This window comes from Bufo gargarizans, chromosome 5, assembly GCF_014858855.1.
Source record: "Bufo gargarizans isolate SCDJY-AF-19 chromosome 5, ASM1485885v1, whole genome shotgun sequence".
Taxonomy (NCBI): Eukaryota; Metazoa; Chordata; class Amphibia; order Anura; family Bufonidae; genus Bufo; species Bufo gargarizans.
In genome coordinates, this window is record NC_058084.1 from 81,940,304 (window position 1) to 81,961,774 (window position 21,471).

General features: G+C 45.8%; 1 protein-coding gene across 1 annotated transcript in view; it reads right to left on the bottom strand.

Moving 5' to 3' along the window:
- The window catches only part of TRIQK (triple QxxK/R motif containing), a 136,903-nt gene extending 121,166 nt beyond the window's left edge, over nucleotides 1–15,737 (bottom strand). The window contains exon 1 of the mRNA XM_044294335.1: nucleotides 15,587–15,737. The gene's annotated coding sequence lies outside the window, so the exon portion shown is untranslated. The remainder of the gene's footprint in view (nucleotides 1–15,586) is intronic.
- Nucleotides 15,738–21,471: the final 5,734 nt, after the last annotated feature.

The following is a 21,471-nucleotide window of genomic DNA, read 5'->3' on the forward strand; positions in this document are numbered from 1 at the left end:
GAGCTGTGTAGTTCCAGGGCTACAGCATATCGGCGTGGGAAAGGAGTGTCAGTATCTCGCCAATCAGATCGTGATGGCCTAACCTGAGAATAGGTCATCACTTGTAAAGGTGTTGTCCCTTGGGACTAAGGGTACTTTCACACTTGCAGCAGGACGGATCCGGCAGACTGTTCACCCTGTCCTGCTCCGTCCCCATTGACTATAATGGGGACGGGGCGGCGCTCCGGCGCAGTACGGCAATTCGCGGTCAGAGGCCGCCGGACTAAAAAGTCGGACATGCAGGACTTTTAGTCCGGCGGCCTTTCACCGTGCACTGCCGTACTGCACCGGAGGGCTACATTATAGTCAATGGGGACGGAGCGGCGGTCCGGCGGCACGGCGAAACAGCGGAAGGACCGATCCAACAGGGTGAACAGCCTGTCGGATCCGTCCTGCCGCAAGTGTGAAACTACCCTTAGCGCAGGACCTAGATGGTTGGGATTACTGACACAGTGTCACGGTGGGGAGTGGGGGAAAACTCCCCACCGTATAGAGTTGGGTAAATGGGGAAGCAGCTAGACCTGGACACCAGAAAAAGGTAGCAAGTCACCTCCTAAGCCGCCTTAATCGACTCCTAACCGTATCAGCAGACCCAGAAGGTAGGCGGACTCATACACAGGAACCTCGGACCCTGAGTCGTCCTGATTATCCCTGAATAAAGGTTAAGAGCTAGAGATGACCTGTTCCTCCAGAACGCGGACGGAGAGGAGTCTCCCAGGCCAAGCAGCAAAGGTAAGGGAAGACAGTGAGCAGCAACTGAAGACAATGAGCAGCAACTGGGTCGGCAGGTAAGAACCCAGTGATACGACAACATACCGGAAAAACAAGCACTTACCTGCCGCAGCAACAGGGTGGAACACCAGCACTAAGACTACCTGGAGCCCCATGCGGAGAGAATGCATGGCGGCCCCAGGCCGAGCTGCTCACTGACTTGTGGTTCCCCCTCCGGGGAACCCCCGGCGGCCCTCTCACCGAAGTAGAAAAAAAGACAGGGGAATGTCTAGCAACCATGCTGGACAAAACACCAAAACAGACCAGATATGGAACACAAAACTAGACATAACACACCCTGTACATAAACCCTCACCAAACATAAACAAGGGAAGGAAGGGTAAAATACACAAGGATGACATCGGAAGACCTCGATGTCTAACTAGGTGGCCCTCACACTGTAAGGATGGAATATCCAGGGCAGGAGCATAGCTCCAGCACACACCAAGGCTGGAGAACTACTGACTTCATGCTCACAACACCAGATTAACCACTACAGGACCGCCGTACGCAGGATTGCGTCCTGGCGGCGGCCCTGTTATTCCTCCTGGAGGCGCCGGCGCGAGATTTCCTGTGAACACGCGCGCGCGTTTACAGGATCGGAAGGTAAGCGAGTGGATCTACAGCCTGCCAGCGGCGATCGTTCGCTGGCAGGCTGTAGATGCGATTTTTTTTTAACCCCTAACAGGTATATTAGACGCTGTTTTGATAACAGCGTCTAATATACCTGCTACCTGGTCCTCTGGTGGTCCCTTTTGCTTGGATCGACCTCCAGAGGACACAGGTAGCTCAGTAAAGTAGCACCAAACACCACTACACTACACAACACCCCCCCCCCCACTGTCACTTATTAACCCCTTATGAACCCCTGATCACCCCATATAAACTCCCTGATCTCCCCCCTGTCATTGATCACCCCCCTGTAAGGCTCCATTCAGATGTCCGTATGCGTTTTACGGATCCACGCATCCATGGATCGGATCCGCAAAACACATACGGACGTCTGAATGGAGAATTACAGGGGGTGATCAATGACAGGGGGGTGATCAATGACAGGGGGGGTGATCACCCCATATACACTCTCTCATCACCCCCTGTCATTGATCACCCCCCTGTAAGGCTCCATTCAGACGCCCGTATGTGTTTTACGGATCCACGCATCCATGGATCGGATCCGCAAAACACATACAGACGTCTGAATGGAGCCTTACAGGGGGGTGATCAGGGAGTCTATATGGGATGATCACCCCCCTGTAAGGCTCCATTCAGACGTCCGTATGTGTTTTACGGATCCACGCATCCATGGATCGGATCCGCAAAACACATACGGACATCTGAATGGAGCCTTACAGAGGGGTGATCAGCCCATATAGACTCCCTGATCACTTCCCTGTCATTGATCACCCCCCTGTAAGGCTCCATTCAAACGTCCGTATGTGTTTTACGGATCCACGCATCCATGATCGGATCCGCAAAACACATACGGACGTCTGAATAGAGCCTTACAGGGGGGTGATCAGTGACAGGGGGGTGATCAGCCCATATAGACTCCCTGATCACTTCCCTGTCATTGATCACCCCCCTGTCATTGATCACCCCCCTGTAATGCTCCATTCAGAGGTCCGTATGTGTTTTGCGGATCCACGCATCCATGCATCGGATCCGCAAAACACATACGGATCCACGCATCGGATCCGCAAAACACATACGGATCCACGCATCGGATCCGCAAAACACATACTGACGTCTGAATGCAGCCTTACAGGGGGGTGATCACCCCATATACACTCCCTGATCACCCCCCTGTCATTGATCACCCCCCTGTAAAGCTCCATTCAGACGTCCGTATGTGTTTTGCGTATCCGATCCATGGATCTGTGGATCCGCAAAACACATACAGACCTCTGAATGGAGCCTTACAGGGGGGTGATCAATGACAGGGGGGTGATCAGGGAGTCTATATGGGGTGATCACTCCCCTGTCATTGATCACCCTCCTGTAAGGCTCCATTCAGACGTCCGTATGAGTTTTGTGGATCCGCAAAACACGACACCGCGGATCCGCAAAACACATACTGACGTCTGAATGGAGCCTCACAGGGGAGTGATCAATGACAGGGGGGTGATCAGGGAGTGTATATGGGGTAAGGCTCCATTGAGACGTCCGTGGATCACCGCGGATGCGCAAAACACATACGGACGTCTGAATGGAGCCTTACAGGCGGGTGATCAATGACAGGGTGGTGATCAACCCATATAGACTCCCTGATCACCCCCCTGTCATTGATCACCCCCCTGTAAGGCTCCATTCAGACATTTTTTGGCACAAGTTAGCGGAAACTGGTTTTTTTTTTTTTGTTTTTTTTGTTTTTTGTTTTTTTTTTCTTACAAAGTCTCATATTCCACTAACTTGTGTCAAAAAATAAAATTTCACATGAACTCACCATACCCCTCACGGAATCCAAATGCGTAATTTTTTAGACATTTATATTCCAGACTTCTTCTCACGCTTTAGGGCCCCTAAAATGCCAGGGCAGTATAAATACCCCACATGTGACCCCATTTCGGAAAGAAGACACCCCAAGGTATTCCGTGAGGGGAATATTGAGTCCATGAAAGATTAAATTTTTTGTCCCAAGTTAGCGGAAAGGGAGACTTTGTGAGAAAAAAAATATATATCAATTTCCGCTAACTTGTGGCAACATTTTTTTTTTTTATATGAACTCGCCATGCCCCTCATTGAATACCTTGGGGTGTCTTCTTTCCAAAATGGGGTCACATGTGGGGTATTTATACTGCCCTGGCATTTTAGGGGCCCGAAAGCGTGAGAAGAAGTCTGGGATCCAAATGTCTAAAAATGCCCTCCTAAAAGGAATTTGGGCCCCTTTGCGCATCTAGGCTGCAAAAAAGTGTCACAAATGTGGTATCGCCTTACTCAGGAGAAGTTGGGCAATGTGTTTTGGGGTGTCATTTCACATATATCCATGCTGGGTGAGATAAATATCTTGGTCAAATGCCAACTTTGTATAAAAAAAATGGGAAAAGTTGTCTTTTGCCGAGATATTTCTCTCACCCAGCATGGGTATATGTAAAATGACACCCCAAAACACATTGCCCTACTTTCCCATTTTGGAAAGTAGACACCCCAAGGTATTCCGTGAGGGGCATGGCGAGTTCCTAGAATTTTGTATTTTTTGTCACAAGTTAGCGGAAAATGATGATTTTTTTTTTCTCCTTACAAAGTCTCATATTCCACTAACTTGTGACAAAAAATAAAAACTTCCAGGAACTCACTCTGACCATCACGAAATACCTTGGGGTGTCTTCTTTCCAAAATGGGGTCACTTGTGGGGTAGTTATACTGCCCTGGCATTTTAGGGGCCCAAATGCGTGCAAAGTAGTTTGAAATCAAAATCTGTAAAAAATGGCCTGTGAAATCCGAAAGGTGCTCTTTGGAATGTGGGCCCCTTTGCCCACCTAGACTGCAAAAAAGTGTCACACATCTGGTATCGCCGTACTCAGGAGAAGTTGGGAAATGTGTTTTGGGGTGTCATTTTACATATACCCATGCTGGGTGAGAGAAATATCTCGGCAAAAGACAACTTTTCCCATTTTTTTATACAAAGTTGGCATTTGACCAAGATATTTATCTCACCCAGCATAGGGATATGTAAAAATACACCCCAAAACACATTCCCCAACTTCTCCTGAGTACGGCGATACCACATGTGTGACACTTTTTTGCAGACTAGGTGGGGAAAGGGGCCCACATTCCAAAGAGCACCTTTCGGATTTCACAGGCCATTTTTTGCACATTTTGATTTCAAACTACTTTGCACACATTTGGGCCCCTAAAATGCCAGGGCAGTATAACTACCCCACAAGTGACCCCATTTTGGAAAGAAGACACCCCAAGGTATTTCATGATGGGCATAGTGAGTTCATGGAAGTTTTTATTTTTTGTCACAAGTTAGTGGAATGAGACTTTGTAAGGAAAAAAAAAAAGAAAAAAAAATTCATCATTTTCTGCTAACTTGTGACAAAAAATTAAAAGTTCTATGAACTCACAAGTTCTATGAACTCACCATCAGCGAATACCTTAGGGTGTCTACTTTCCAAAATGGGGTTATTTGTGGGGTTTTTCTACTGTCTGGGCATTGCAGAACTCCAGGAAACATGACAGGTGCTCAGAAAGTCAGAGCTGCTTCAAAAAGCGGAAATTCACATTTTTGTACCATAGTTTGTAAACGCTATAACTTTTACCCAAACCATTTTTTTTTTTTTACCCAAACATTTTTTTTTTATCAAAGACATGTAGAACAATAAATTTAGAGAAAAAATTATATATAGATGTCGTTTTAAAAAAAAAAAATTACAACTGAAAGTGAAAAATGTCATTTTTTTGCAAAAATTTTGTTAAATTTCGATTAATAACAAAAAAAGTTAAAATGTCAGCAGCAATGAAATACCGCCAAATGAAAGCTCCATTAGTGAGAAGAAAAGGAGGTAAAATTCATTTGGGTGGTAAGTTGTATGATCGAGCAATAAACGGTGAAAGTAGTGTAGTGCAGAATTGTAAAAAGTGGTCTGGTCATTAAGGGGGTTTAAGCTAGGGGGGCTGAGGTGGTTAAGAAGAGCCATGAGGCCACACCCAGAACACACCTAGCCAGGAAGTTAACCCCTCCAGCACCAGACAGGGAAAGAACCAGAAGAAGGAGGAAAGCACAAACATGCTGCACCACAACGCGTTGCCACTGGCAACCAGCATGCACGGCTAGCTTGTCACGCCGCACAACAACTGTCACAATCAGTGTGGGGCAAAAACTCCACACTAAACACAGGAAGGAAGGGGAACAGTTAACTAGGGAAGGAACAGGTCACCTCCTAAGCAACCCTAATCCGGGCCCTAACTACCTATCAATATGAATAGACCTTGAAGGTAGTAATATTCATATGCTGCATACCTAGGCCCTTATATCCCTATAAGGCCCTGGAATGAGGTTAGGACGAGAGACAACCCATTCCTCCCCAGATGGACGAATGGAAGTCTCTGTCTCAGGCCCAGATACAATCAACAGGGAATATAACAAACACAAAACAATAAGAAAAGACTTATCTGAAAGTAGAAAACTGGCAACTCCAGAGGCACCACAGAGTACAACCGACCAGCTAGTTAGAAGGCAGGAAGAACATCTATAAACCGCACTTCCAAGAGTGAGAAGCTGCTACTTATGGGAAAGGTAAATTACCAACAAGCAACACCTTAAGCAAGGGGTGTGGCATTCACCAAAACACAGACACAATAAGATCAACAGTGAACTTGTCAATTTAACCCACGAGTTGCCAGTCTCTCCGATCTCCTGGTACCTGCCACAGGAACGTCCGTGGCAACAAGACCGAGACACAGCCGGACACACAGCCGAGTGAGCCAGTGCTCTGCTGTTTCTGTAACTCCCATTGAAGTGAATGTAAGCTACGAAAACTACATAGTAGAACAAATTATGCTGCTTCCATAACTCCCGGAGGATGTCCGACACCCCACACCCACACCGATCTGCTCTGGACATTTTCCACTTTGAGAGGCAATGAAAATAGACTTATCCAGTTGCATAAAACAAGTAGGGTATAGCGTGTACATTATGCAACCTTACTATGACTAGTTTCAGACACAGTACAGTAAGAGGGAGATGTGGCTGAGTTTCTGGGACATGGGAAGATTACTTTATATATTTCTCAGTTTCAATTTCTAAGCTACTCTGGGAGCCAGTTTTCCCGGCCCCATCAGTAAATTAAAAGTACCATTTCCAGAGTCTATGGGTGGAGATTTATTATCTCCCTGCCCCAGAAAAGTGGCCTTAAAAAGTCGCAAACACGTCCTCGACACTTTTCAGAAAGGGGGCGTGACCAGTGATCACAACCAATTTGTCTTTTTTTACACTAGTTTTCTGGAGCAAATGAAGCCAGAAATCTAGATTTCTGTTTAATAGAAGTCTACGACCAAGCAGAACTGATCTGTCTGGTTTCCGTTATGCAGGACTTTGTTTTACGTCCTGCATAACAGAAACCAGGTGGATCCATTATGCTTGGCCATAGACTTCTATTATGATGGATCAAAACAGAAGGCCTTTTAAAGGCTTCCGTTTTGCATTCTGTCATAAAATTTCGTTATATTCAGTTATAACTGAATCCATAACGGGATTCCTACAATTTATAACTGTAAAGTTCGGGTTCTCTTATCCCTAATGACGAGGCATGTGCCCTATCATAAATGTGGCACATCCTCCAACAGTGCAGGGGATATCAAGACCAAAGCAGAAAGGCCCGGTCTTGATTAGGCTACTTTTACACTCGCGTTTTGGTCAGATCCGTCATGGATCTGCAAAAACGGATCCGTTACGCCATGAACGGATCCGTTTGTATTATCTGTAACATAGTCAAGACGGATCAGTCATGAACTCCATTGAAAGTTAAATGGAGGACAGATCTGTTTCCTATTGTGCCAGATTGTGTCAGAGAAAACGGATCAGTCGCCATTGACTTACATTGTGTGCCAGGACGTTTGGCTCAGTTTCGTCAGGCGGGCAGCGTTTTGGTGTCCGCCTCCAGAGCGGAATGGTGACTGATTGGAGGCAAACTGATGCGTTCTGAGCGGATCCTTTTCCATTCAGAATGCATTAGGGCAAAACTGATCCGTTTTGGACCGCTTGTGAAAGCCCATGACGGATCTCACAAACGGAAAGCCAAAACGCGAGTGTGAAAGTAGCCTTACTCTCCCTCTATGCCCTAATATACTGACAGTGATCATATCTTTATTCTCTCCATTGACTGCTGATTCTGCACAAAGGTAACAAAATTCAACTCCCCCCGTCAGCTGCCTTGCCCCAATCCCCATTAGTTTCTCCCTCCCATAAAAGGCGTGACTCAAGTACCAACATTGTAAACCATTTTATTTCCTATTGTGTAATATAGCAATGTATTTTGCAGATCAGTTTGTCATTATCCGTCGTCCTCAGTGGGGCTCACAAGCGAAATTCCCCATCTCATTGGAAGCCAAATAACTTACCAGCATGTCTTTGCTGGGTGAGACTCCATGCAGATATAGTTCTTGGTCAGATTTTAACCCTGAACCCCAGTGCTACCATACTGCAGATGTTCTATTTCGTAATATATCTGAAAGGTTTCCCAAACCTTCTTCCAGTGAACCCATCAACCAATGGTCACATCTTTCGTGCAACCAGAAATATTTGCTTCTCTGCTTCCTACCACGATACGCTGCAAGACATACTGTACGTCCTGCTCCATCACCAGAGAATTACACCACCTGCTGTGCATCAAATGAAGAGGGATTTATATCTGAGTTTCAGCGCTAAGGATTTCTCAAAGAAAAAAAAAAAAGTAATACAGGACAAACCAATAACTATGAGGAAAGAAGGGAAATCAATATATTAAAACACAAGCTGCTGCTGTACAGAACAGGGCTGCCCGATGAGCAGATCCATCAGCACTCGGGAGAGGTACCAGAGCCACATACTGTCCCTATGGAGGGACAAGGGCAGAGTCTCCATACTTACAGAGGAGAGTGTGTGGAACATGTAGAGGTTAAAGGGGGATGTTCGCTTTTATTTTCATTTTTTTACCATTATGTTTATGGTGATTGAGGCCGTGCGAGTTTTTTGTATTTGGAGTTCTTATATTGATGGCCTATTATCAGGATAGGTCATCTATATCAGATCGGCGGCGGTTTGACACCCGGTACCCCCACGGATCAGCTGTTTGAGGAGAAAGCAGCACTGGTACGAGCAATGACTTCTCTTCATTGTCTTCATCACCGTCACAACGGAAGCGGTGAGCAGGTGTAATTACAACTAAGCCAACCTACTCACTTCAATGGGACGGCTCCTTGCTATTCGAGTGGAGTCAGCCCCCCACCGATTTGATATTGATGACCTATTCTGAGGATAGGTCATCAATATATATTAAAAAAAAGTGGACAACCCCTTTAAGTACAAAGGGAACAGCTTCGCCAATTAGCCCACAGCTGCCTTTCATTTAAACCTATGAAGATCGCACTGTTTAGTCGGTCTTCATTGTTAATGGCCGCATGGCAACTTCAATACCAAGCGGCCATTAACAATGAAGACCAACTAAACAGGGCGGTTCATTCTTTGAAAAGAAGCTGCGGGCTAATTGGCCAATTATTTTTGACCGCAGCACAGCCACAACCTGACCGGATCACGACCCTTACTCAGCTGGATTGTTCCAATATTACTCTAGTCATCTAAAGCGTGATTTATACTGCCCGATGGTCGGCCAGATTATGATTAACGACTTTTCATATGAAAACTCGTTATCAATAATCTGCTGGTGTAAAGGTGCCGCAGATTACCCGATGAACAATCGAAACACACGTTCATCGGGCAATAGGATTGTTGGTCGGGTCACCTAAACGTTTTCCGGCGGCAGATCATGGTGTCTAAACAGCACTCTGCAAACAATGATCCTGTATGGGGATGAGTGATGGCATTAACGATTGTTCCTCCCCATACTGTGGAGGAGATCGCTGCTTGTACTGATGAGCAGATGACTGATAGGAAGAAATGCTTCTTTTCCAACAATCTGCTCAATTAATAAGTGTAAAGGAACCTTAACTCCTGTGTGCCACATCATGTTCATAAAGTAAAGATGGTCATACACACTAGGCTACAGCGAGTTGATCAAAACGGACAATTCAAGCCAAAATGATTGTCTTGTCAGGTAAAATTTTACAACAAAATCATTACTTTATCTGACCAATGACAGACCATTATCATCTGAAAAGAAGTTGGCCGTGTTTGAAAGATGTTTCTTTGAAAGAACGTTCCCTGGAAGATCTTTCATCTATGGTTGGTTTCATTGAACATGTATGGTCAATGTGAAAAACTGTAATGACCGATATGAACTAAACTGTGTCTGGAAAAGATAATTCACTAGATGACTGTTCAACCATCAACCAACTTCTATCTAATGGCTATGGCCACCCTTTAGAGTTAACTCCAACCTTGGTCTGTTTGTCATAGGTGCCCATACACATAAGGCCGGGTTCACATCACCGTTTATTTTTCCATTGTTCTGATCAAAACCAATTCTTCATTGACGGGACTGCACACTTTGGATTTTAACATGCCAGCTTTTGTGCTCCAAAGAGAGATAAGTCAGTGCCAGAGGTGTCTGCTAGGAGTCTGGATTTAGGAGAAAGTCAGGAGAAATAACTGTGGGTCGAACAAACATCTGGCCAACAGCTATCTAATTAGTATGCCCACATAGACCTTGTTCACACTTTTCTCTGGGACCTACAGAATCTTTACGATAGCTCATCAATATTAGATCAGTGGGGGGTCTGACTCCTGGCACCCCCTCCAATCAGCTGACTGCAGCGGCTGTGTTGTCAGAATAAAGTACCATAACTAGATACAGTACCTCCGTCCACTGTGTAGCAGCCATACCTGGTGTAAGAAGGTACCTGGAATCATCGTGAATGGAAGGTATGTGTCACCGAGGTTCCTGGCCTCGGTGAAGTAAGAGCTGGTATTTTATGTGTCAGCAGCAGCTATTGCTAATTGACCCCTAAAGATTTAGCATGGCTGTTATAGCTGATCTGGGACGGCTCTTACTGGCAGTAGTCAAAGTGCTGGGTGGGTGACTACTCCCCATGTTCCAGGCCGGGTTTTGACAGGCATAAAAACCAGCCAGCACTGCCAGGTATGGTGGATTTACCTCCCTCTGACAGTGGAGCTCAGGAGCCTGTGTGCTGGGTACAACATCATTGCTACCATTCCAGGGGGTGTTGGGAGTTGTACTACCCACAATTCTGATACTAATGACCTATCAATACTTAGGTTCTTGCAAACCCCTTTTGTTGCCGTTTTTCTTGCTATTTCATTAAGCTGTCATTATATCTTTGCGGAACTTCTATTATGTCAGAGGTTTTGACTGGTGGGGTCCGGGTGTCGAGATCCTCAACATCAATCCTTGGACTAAAGAGCTTGGCAGGGTGATAAGCCCTGTTGGCTCTGATGAGCTTTTTCCCGCTCTCCTTAATCTCCATGCCAATTTGGAAGAAGAAGTGATATTGGATGCATGCCCAGCTGTGGCTAAAAATATGAGATCGGATCACACAGGCCGTGGCATTTTGATTCTGCATTTTTTAGGTAAAAAAAATGCAGATGTTACATATACTATATATGAATAGTTTTTTTTTATACATTTCTTTGGACACTAAACACTACCATGTGTTACGGCTGTGGGTGTGGAACCACTGTGTTAACCAGCAGATATGGCTTAGGGCTAATTATAAGGGTGTCATCCCTTTAACTCATGTACAGGGATCTGGACTTCGCTGCAGGGGACCCACCAGACCACTAGCTCCTTAAATAGTCTCCGAGTGGTTAACGGCTTAATCATGGGGTTTAGAGACATTTGTGCAGGTCACAGAGAGGTCAGGTAGAATCGTAGTCAGGGACAGACTGCTGGTGTAGTACTTGCAATATAGGAATGAGTCCGAGGTCAGGGTGTAAAGCATAGGATCAATACAGGTAACAGTCACAGGTCAGGTCAGCAGAAGATCAAAAAACAGTAAACGGGCAGAGTTTGGTACATAGGCAGACAACAAATTGGCACACCTAGGCGGGAAACCTAGAAAGCTAAGGCTAGTTGACATCAGAGGCTCGAGCAGGCTATTCCGGTAGGAAACAGCCTGCCGGAGTTCTCTGGATCCGACATTGCTGGATACTGCCAACTGTCGGCCGAACCCCATTGAATATAATGGGGTCCGGCAGAGATCCTTCCACTACGTGTCAAATATGCCGAAAATCGGCCATCCAGAAGAGGGCGGCGGAGGTGGGTCTGGGCTGTCAGACAGTGTTGGTCAAGCAGAGGCGGCTGTTTTTAAACAGTAACATTGTTAACCATGTAATACCTCCATAAGCACATGTTCGCACATGGCAGTTTTCCATTCCAGAAGTATGAAATCTTTCCATATATTTGAATGGGATTTGTAAAAAAAATAATAATAATAATTCCATGCACATGCTGCAGTAACATCTCCAATTACATTTTTGGAGAGGATTTTCAGTCACAGAAATTTCTGCAACGTGTAAACCCTAAAAGGATTATTCAGAAGTCTGATTTTCAGGTTTATATGGTGTCCAAGTGTAGAATGGACGGACCCCCAACTGAACACCGACACATTAAAGTCAATGGGCCAATTGTCCGTTCAGAGAAAATCACAGTATGCTCTATTTTAGTTGATTCTCATGCTAGACTCAAATCAAAGGGTCCGTAAAAATAAATAAAAACATGCACAATAACACCATCTGTGTGTACTCTGTTTTATACAGTTGGGTGACCCATACGATTCGGTAGGGTCGTGCACAGCACACATCCATTATTTTCACAGATCTGTGTTCCCGATCCGAGAATCTCACAGCAAATTCTATTTTTGACCGTTTTTACGGTCAAAAACAGCCCTTTCTATTGAGGGCAGTGTTAAAAACACCGAATGCACACGGGAGCTCTTTTTTAACGTTCCATAAGAACTTGCACATGAGGCCATACGCATGCTTCATAGGGGGTCATTTCCCCTCTGCGCTGCCGGATGAATGTGCATAATTTAGGTCATCCATGCGTCTGGAGTGAACAGCTACTCCACTACCTCGCTGGACTCCCTTACATAGCCTGTTCTCAAGAGAGTTACCGAATCTGATGAGAACAGCTCGTCTTCTCACTGACTGTGAAGAGGTCCACAGCAAATGGACAGCGTGGCAGCCAGGGAGAAGGAGACGCCCGCTGAGGGGAGCTGAGGTCTGCACCCCCCTGTACCGAGGGGGGCATAGCCGTTCAATGGAGGGGACAATCTAGGAAAAAAGCAAAAAAAGCAATGGTATCTGCTGGAGGCGGACTACATACTCAGGTATTAAAGTTGAAAAAGAATCTCATGAAAGGTCCTCTCTGGCTTTGAAATAGGATTTTGCAACTTTTTGGACTTATTTGCCCTAAAGTTTTGCAACATTTTGCATGTTTACACCACTCCAGTTTGAAAAAGTAGGTGGGAATGTGGTCAAGGTTCGCTATGGTAATTAGTTTCACTCCATATTTATCACAGCACACTCACTCCAGTAGGGGCCGGCATAAAAAAAAAAAAAAAAAAAGCATTTCTAGACAAAAGTGTTAATCGCACATTTGCCGCGACCGCAAAATTGAAAATAAAAAGTCTCACGGGAACCCTATTCATCTCTATGATAGCATTGCTACACTGCGATCCCTGGGCGCAACTACTATCGTGTGATCAAGATCGCTGTGTAGTCAAACCCTTATGCCTCAAGGCTCACGCACATGAATGTGTGCCGTCCGTGCCGTGCTTTGGGGCCTACAAATTGCCCGGGCACCATCCGTGTGGCCTGTGCTGACAGATGCAGACGCATTCTACTTGAATGGGTCCGCGATCTGTCTGCACAGCAAAAAAATAGAGCATGTTGTATATTTTTTGCGGACTGAAATGCCACCGAAGCGCATTGGCTCCATGACTCCGCATTGCAGACCCATTCAATAAAAAACCGCCAGACCAAATTTGCGAGTGTGCGGACCCTTTAACTGACAGGTACGAAAAATGACTCATCTGTTTTATGGTCCCGAAGACCGACATGACCCTGGTCCTCAACCAATTCAAGGGATTGTCCCATTATAAACACTTATCCCTAAGGGGGGCATTCATACGACCGTATCCTTTTTGCGATCCGCAAAACAAGGATACCAGCCGCCTGCGTTACACATTTTGCAGATCAGCACGTCCTGCCTTTTCTTAGAAATGCCTATTCTTGTCCTCAAAATGGCCAAGAATAGGACACGTTCTATCTTTTTTTGAACAGATGCGGGAAAACTGGTGCGCTGTCCGCATCTTTTGATGAAATGAATGGGTCCACATCCGATCCCCAACCTATGGATGAGACTTTGACATAGCACAACCCCAAGGAACATTTGGCCACAGGTTTTGAACCGAGCAAAAAACAAATACCAAGAAAATTGCAGCAAAATTTTGTGTGTGATTTTGGCCTAACGAGACCGGTTCTGCTCCCGCTATGTTTGGCGCGCTGACACCACGCACCGACCCTAGAAAGCCAACACATCGCCATACCTTTATATTTACTCTATAGTGAAGTGCAGATCTCGATGACACAGGCTGACCTGTTACATGTGCGCTTGGCAGCTGAAGACGTGTTGGTCCCATGTTCCTATGTGACCGCATTGCTGAGAGAAATGATGTTTTACTATATGCAAATGAGCCTCTAGGAGCAAGGGAGGCTTTACCATTACATAGCGACTGCTATGGGGCCCAGGGCAAGAGGAGGCCCAGTTGGTTGGGATCATCTTCTCTTCTACTGGAGGTGAAAACTTGGTCAGGACTCTACCCTCTATGGCCTCTTGCACAGGACCGTATTTTGCGGTCCACAAACAATACGGATGACGTCCGTGTGCATTCCGTATTTTGCGGAACGGAACAGCTGGCCCCTGATAGAACAGTCCTATGCGTGTCTGTTATGCGGACAATAATAGGACAAGTTCTATCTTTTAGCGGAACGGAAATACGGAAACGGAAGGCACACAGAATACCTTCAGGTTTTTTTTGCGGACCCATTTAAATCAAATGGTTCAGCATATGGTCCGCAAAAAAAACGGAACGGACACTGAAAGAAAATACGTTTGTGTGCAAGAGGCCTAAAGGAACAATGTTTAGCAAATGAGACAGTGGAAAAATGGCCCAAGGGTCATTGAAAGGGGTTTAGGCAGAAACCCTTCTGTCCTGTGTGGGGGCCTGGTCTGATCCTTGCTATGGGGCCCTCACTTCTCTATGTACGCCACTGCGCCCAACCCTGTCAAGTGCAACAGGCGCAGCAGTTGCAGAAAGAGCAGAGCCTCTAGGTGTAACGGCAACGCCCCCGTTGCTCCTAGAGGCTCATTTGCATATATTAAAACATCATTTCTCTCAGCAATGTGGACACATAGGAACATGGGACCAACACAGATGCCTTTAGCTGCTACTGTAAGGGCACATGTAACCGGTCAGCTGGTGTAATAGGTACAAAACTGCTGACAGATGCCCTTTATGGTATATGTTCACATGGAGCTTTTTTGCCACTGGATTCCGTGACCCAAAAAAAAAAAAAGGTAACCAAAAATTCTTGAAAATCTTTGTTGATTTTGACAGCAGAAATGCTCATTAATTTGCACAGTTTTTTTTATTTTATTTATTTCTCCTTTTAAAAACCACAATGTGGAAAAGAGAAGCGAGGCGTTCATTCTTGGGGCGGAATCCGCGTCAAATACCCATCCAAACCCCCCACTGAGATGGGCAGGATCAAAAACCTTGTCGGAATAAAAAACAGCTACTAAAAAAAAACTCTGTGTGAACATAGCCTTATAGACCCAAATATCCATTTTTTTTAGATGGGCATACTAAATGTGGGCGTGGCTTAAAAAAAATCTTAAAAAATAAAAATAAATAAAAAATAAAAAGGGGGGGGGGCGGCTTCCGGGAGTCTCCCCCCAAACCTTGGGGTGTACAAGGATCATACAACCCCCGCTGTGTAATGGATGAAAACACAATAAAGTACAACACATGCACTGCCTGACACTGCGCAGCCCCGAGGAGTCCGTGCCGCTGACACACGTCTCCGGTGCCTCCTCGCCCACCGCTGTGTGCAGAGCAGCCTGCCCCGGACATTACGGAGGCCGCCGCCGCCTACCTAGTCAGTCCCGTGTGCAGCGCCTCCTCCTCCCGGTGCCGCCGCCGCCTTTGTGATCCCGTCCTGTAAAAGGCGGGAGGGAGGGCGCCTGCTGCTGCTATGTGGCAGGTTGTGGTGACGCGCTGTCCGGTCTCTGAGGGAGGCTGAGCCACAGTGACACGTCCCACAGTGTGCTCGGTGCTGACAGCGTGCCCCCGGTGTGTCAGACCGTAAACCCTGGAGCTGTGGGAATGGCGCACCGTGCTAATGTATATTCCCCACATTATTACTAGGGGCAACCTGCGCCATTCCCACAGGAATCCTAACTGGAGATTAGAAAGTTACTCAATGGGATGTATTCAGTAATGGCGGCAGTGCCACACAAACTATGGGGGTCATCTACTATTCTGAAATACGCCTAAGGGCTCTTTCACACTTGCGTTCTTTTCTTCCGGCATAGAGTTCCGTCGTCGGGGCTCTATGCCGGAAGAATCCTGATCAGTTTTATCCTAATGCATTCTGAATGGAGAGAAATCCGTTCAGGATGCATCAGGATGTCTTCAGTTCAGGACCGGAAAGTTTTTTGGCCGGAGAAAATATCGCAGCATGCTGCGCTTTTTGCTCCAGCCAAAAATCCTGAACACTTGCCGCAAGGCCGGATCCGGAATTAATGCCCATTGAAAGTCATTCATCCGGATCCGGCCTTAAGCTAAATGTCGTTTCGGCGCATTACCGGATCCGCCGTTTAGCTTTTTCTGAATGGTTACCATGGCTGCCAGGACGCTAAAGTCCTGGTAGCCATGGTAAAGTGGAGCGGGGGAGCAGCATACTTACCGTCTGTGCGGCTCCTGGGGCTCTCCAGAGTGACGTCAGGGCGCCCCAGGCGCATGGATCACGTGATCGCATGGCACATCATCCATGCACATGGGGCGATCTGACGTCATTCTGGAGCGCCCGGGAGCCGCACGGACTGTAAGTATACCGCTCCCCCGCTCCCCACTACTACTATGGCAACCAGGACTTTAATAGCGTCCTGGGTGCCATAGAAACACTGAAAGCATTTTGAAGACGGATCCGTCTTCAAATGCATTCAGTTCACTTGTGTTTTTCCGGATCCGGCGTGTAATTCCGGCAAATGGAGTACACGCCGGATCCGGACAACGCAAGTGTGAAAGAGGCCTAAGGCTACTTTCACACTGGCGTTTTGGCTTTCCGTTTGTGAGATCCGTTCAGGGCTCTCACAAGCGGTCCAAAACGGATCAGTTTTGCCCTAATACATTCTGAATGGAAAAGGATCCGCTCAGAATGCATCAGTTTGCCTCCGTTCATTTACCATTCCGCTCTGGAGGCGGACACCAAAACGCTGCCTGCAACGCACCCGCAACGCTCGTGTGAAAGAGGCCTGAGGAAAATCTGCCCATAACTACCTGCCGTCATGATTTTAAAGGGGAGTTTAAAATAAAATAAAAACGTTGCTATGTCTTAGGCCTCATGCACACATCCGTGGTTTGGGTCCGCATCTTTGCCACATTTTTGGGTCGTCAGATGTGGACCTATTTACTTAGATGGGGGCCGCCAAAGATGCGGACAGCACTCCGTGTGTTGTCCACATCCGCACGTCTGTTCCGTATCTCAGACAAGGATAGGATTGCAGAACGCACATGGCCGGAGTACATGTTTTGCAGATTCACAATCTGCGGGTCGCAAAACGGACACAGTTGTGTCCATGAGGCCTTAGGCCTCTTTTACACGTTCATGAATCACGGATGTGATCTGTTGTGGTCTCCACGGACAGCACATGCACTCATTGATTTTAAATATGCACCTTTTGGGGCAAATTTTCTTTATGATCGCATTTTACTCATTTTGGTCTAAAAATCATCATTTTTTCAGTTGGTCTTTATTAAAAATTTTGAACCATTCACTCACAAAGGGTTAACTGTCTTAACACGCCGCAGATGTCCGTGACTTAAGGACCAGCGACGTACATGTACGGCGCTGTGATCGGGCGGGTGCAGGAGATGCGCCTGCCTGACCCGCGGCAGGAGTCCAGCGGTCACTGATAGCTGGACCCCTGCTGCATGCGCCGGCATCGATGAAATCACCGATGCCGGCGCATTTTCCCTTGATGTGCCGTGGACCATGGCACATGCGATGTCCATACGGGGATTTGAGCTTCCATCAGGTCCCCGTGCTGCTGTGATGGGGACCCGATGGCATGGAAGGCAGCATGATACCTTCCTTAGGCATCGTGGCTGCCTTCCGGGAGAGCCTGTGAGAGAGATCCAGCCCCCTGGATCTCACAGGCAAACAGGCTGTTAGTGTATTACAGTCGCATACCCAATACTTATTGTCATGCATTGTAAAGGGGATCAGACCCCCAAAAGTTTCAATTTTTTTTAAAAAGCGCGTCCTTTTCCCAAAATAAAGTTTAAAAAATTGAGAAAAAAAGAAAAGTTGACAAATTAGGTATCGCAGCATCTGTATTGACCGGCTCTATAAAAATATCACATAACCTAACCCCTTAATTGAACACTGTCAAAAAAATAAAATAAAAACTGTGCTAAAAAAAACATTTTTTGGTCACCTTACATCACTTAAAGTGCAACACCAAGCGATCAAAAAGACGTATGCCCCCCAAAATAGTACCAATCTAGCCGTCACCGAATCCCACAAAAAATTATATCCTAACTAAGACAATCGCCCACAAAATAAAAATATTATGGCTCTCAGACTATGGAGACACTAAAACATGATTTTTTGGTTTAAAAAATGCTGTTATTGTGTAAAACGTAAGTATATAAAAAAAAGTATACATATCGCCACATCCATAACAACCTGCTCTATAAAAATACCACATGACCTATCCTCTCAGGTGAACACCATAAAAAATAAAAACTGTGCTAAAATAAAAAAAAAAATCACTTAAGGTGCAACACCAAGCGATTAAAAAGGCGTATGCCCCCCAAATTAGTACCAATCTAACGTCACCTCATCCTGCAAAAAATTATATCCTAAATAAGACAATCTCCCATAAACTGAAAAAAACTATCTTTTTTTTTGTTTAAAAAATGATATCATTGTGTAAGACTTACATAAATAAAAAAAATTAGACATATTAGGTATCTCCACGTCCGTAAGAACCTGCGGTATAAAAATAACACATGACCTAACCCCTCAGGTGAACACCGTAAAAAATAAAAATGGTGTCAGAAAAGCCATTTTTTGTCACCTTACATCACAAAAAGTGTAATAGCAAGCAATCAAAAAGTCATATACACCCTAAAATATTACCAATCAAACCGTCATCTCATCCCGAAACAAATGATCCCCTATACAAGACAGTCACCCAAATTATTTTTAAAAAATACGGCTTTCAGAATGTGGAGACACTAAAAAATCTATTTAAAAAAAAAAAAATGCTTTAGGCTCCATTCACACATCTGCAATTCCGTTCCGCATTTTGCAGAACGGAATTGCGGACCCATTCATTTTGCGGCCCGTATCCGGAAATGCAGACCCGCACTTCCAGGTCTGCAATTCCGATCCCCCCAAAAAATAGAACATGTCCTATTCTTGTCCATAATTGCGGACAAGAATAGGCATTTTCTATTAAGTGCCGGCGATGTGCGGTCCGCACATTGCCTGTGTCCGTGTTTTGTGGATCCGCAAAACACACACGGATGTGTGAATAGACCCTTATTATGTAAAACTGAAACAAACAACCAAAAAAAGGTCATATTTGGTATTGTCGCGTCCGTAACAACCTGCTCTATAAAAATACCACACGATCTAACCTGTCAGATGAACGTTGTAAATAACAAAATATAAACAAAACAGCAATTTTTTGCTACTTTGCCCCACAAAAAGTGTAATATAGAGCAACCAAAAATCATATGTACCCTAAAATAGTGCCAACAAAACTGCCACCTTATCCTGTAGTTTCTAAAATGGGGTCACTTTTTTGGAGTTTCTACTCTAGGGGTGCATCAGGGGGGCTTCAAATGGGACATAGGTTAAAAAAAACAGTCCAGCAAAATCTGCCTCCCAAAAAACGTATGGCATTCCTTTCCTTCTGCGCCCTGCCGTGTGCCCGTACAGCGGTTTACGACCACATATGGGGTGTTTCTGTAAACTAAAGAATCAGGGCAATAAATATAGAGTTTTGTTTGGCTGTTAACCCTTGCTTTGTAACTGGAAAAAAAATGGAAAATCTGCCAAAAAAGTGAAATTTTGAAATGTTATCTCTGTTTTCCATTAACTCTTGTGGAACACCTAAAGGGTTAACAAAGTTAGTAAAATCAGTTTTGAATACCTTGTGGATGTAGTTTCTAAAATGGGGTCATTTTTGGGTGGTTTCTATTATGTACCGTATTTTTTGCCGTATAAGACGCACTTTTTTCCCCCCAAAAGTGGGGGGAAAATAGCAGTGCGTCTTATACGGCGAATGCTGCTGATTTTGCGAGTTTTCAATGATACACCCGCCGCGATGCCGCGCGGCGGGTGTATCAGCTGTGAGGGAGAAGGGGCTGGGGGCCGGCATCTGCTTTTATAATGACAGCGGGGCCCGTGCAGTAACTGTATTCTACTACACGGGCCCCGCTCACTGTATAAACGTATCTCTAATAGTAAATTGTTATGCATATAATCGCATAATGAGCGCTGTGTATTACTTACAACTACAAGCGCTTGCCGCTCGGTAGGTAGCAGAGAGGAGGGAGGAGGCAGGCTGGGAGGACGGGCGCTGGCAGTGTGAGTCATACGTCACGCGCCTGCGCCGCCCACTTTATGAATGAAGCAGGCGGCGTGGGCGCATGACGTATGACTCACACTGCCAGCGCCTGTCCTCCCGGCCTGCCTCCTGCCTCCTCTCTGCTACCTACCGAGCTGCAGCGCTTGTAGTTGTAAGTAATACACAGCGCTCATTATGCGATTATATACATAACAATTAACTATTAGAGATACAATTATACAGTGAGCGGGGCCCGTGTAGTAGAATACAGTTACTGCACGGGCCCCGCTGTCATTATAAAAGCAGATGCCGGCCCCCAGCCCTGTATTGAGGGTCATTCACTACAGGGACACTTATGGAGGGGATCTGTGGATGACACATAGCATAAGATGCTATATATGTGTCATCCACAGATCCCCCCCATAACTGTCATACACAGATCCTCATAACAGTGCCATCCAGAGACTCCAATAAGTGTCACCCACAGATCCCCCATAAGTGTCACCCACAGATCCCCCATAAGTGTCACCCACAGATCCCCCATAAGTGTCACCCACAGATCCCCCATAAGTGTCACCCACAGATCCCCCATAAGTGTCACCCACAGATCCCCAATAAGTGTCACCCACAGATCCCCCATAAGTGTCACCCACAGATCCCCCATAAGTGTCACCCACAGATCCCCCATAACAGTGCGTCACCCACAGATCCCCCATAACAGTGCGTCACCCACAGATCCCCCATAACAGTGCCATCCACAGATCCCCCATAACAGTGCCATCCACAGATCCCCCATAACAGTGCCATCCACAGATCCCCCATAACAGTGCCATCCACAGATCCCCCATAACAGTGCCATCCACAGATCCCCCATAACAGTGCCATCCACAGACCACAATTAGTTCAAAACCCACCAAAAGCACACCTTTTGGTTCAAATTTTTTTTTCTTATTATTTTCCTCCTCAAAAACCTAGGTGCGTCTTATGGGCCGGTGCGTCTTATACGGCGAAAAATACGGTAAGCCTCACAAAGTGACTTCAGACCTGAACTGGTCCCTAAAAAGTGGATTTTGGAAATTTTCCGAAAAATTTCAAGATTTGCTTCTAAACTTGTAAGCCTTGTAACATCCCCAAAAAATAAAAGGGCACTCACAAAATGATCCAAACATTAAGT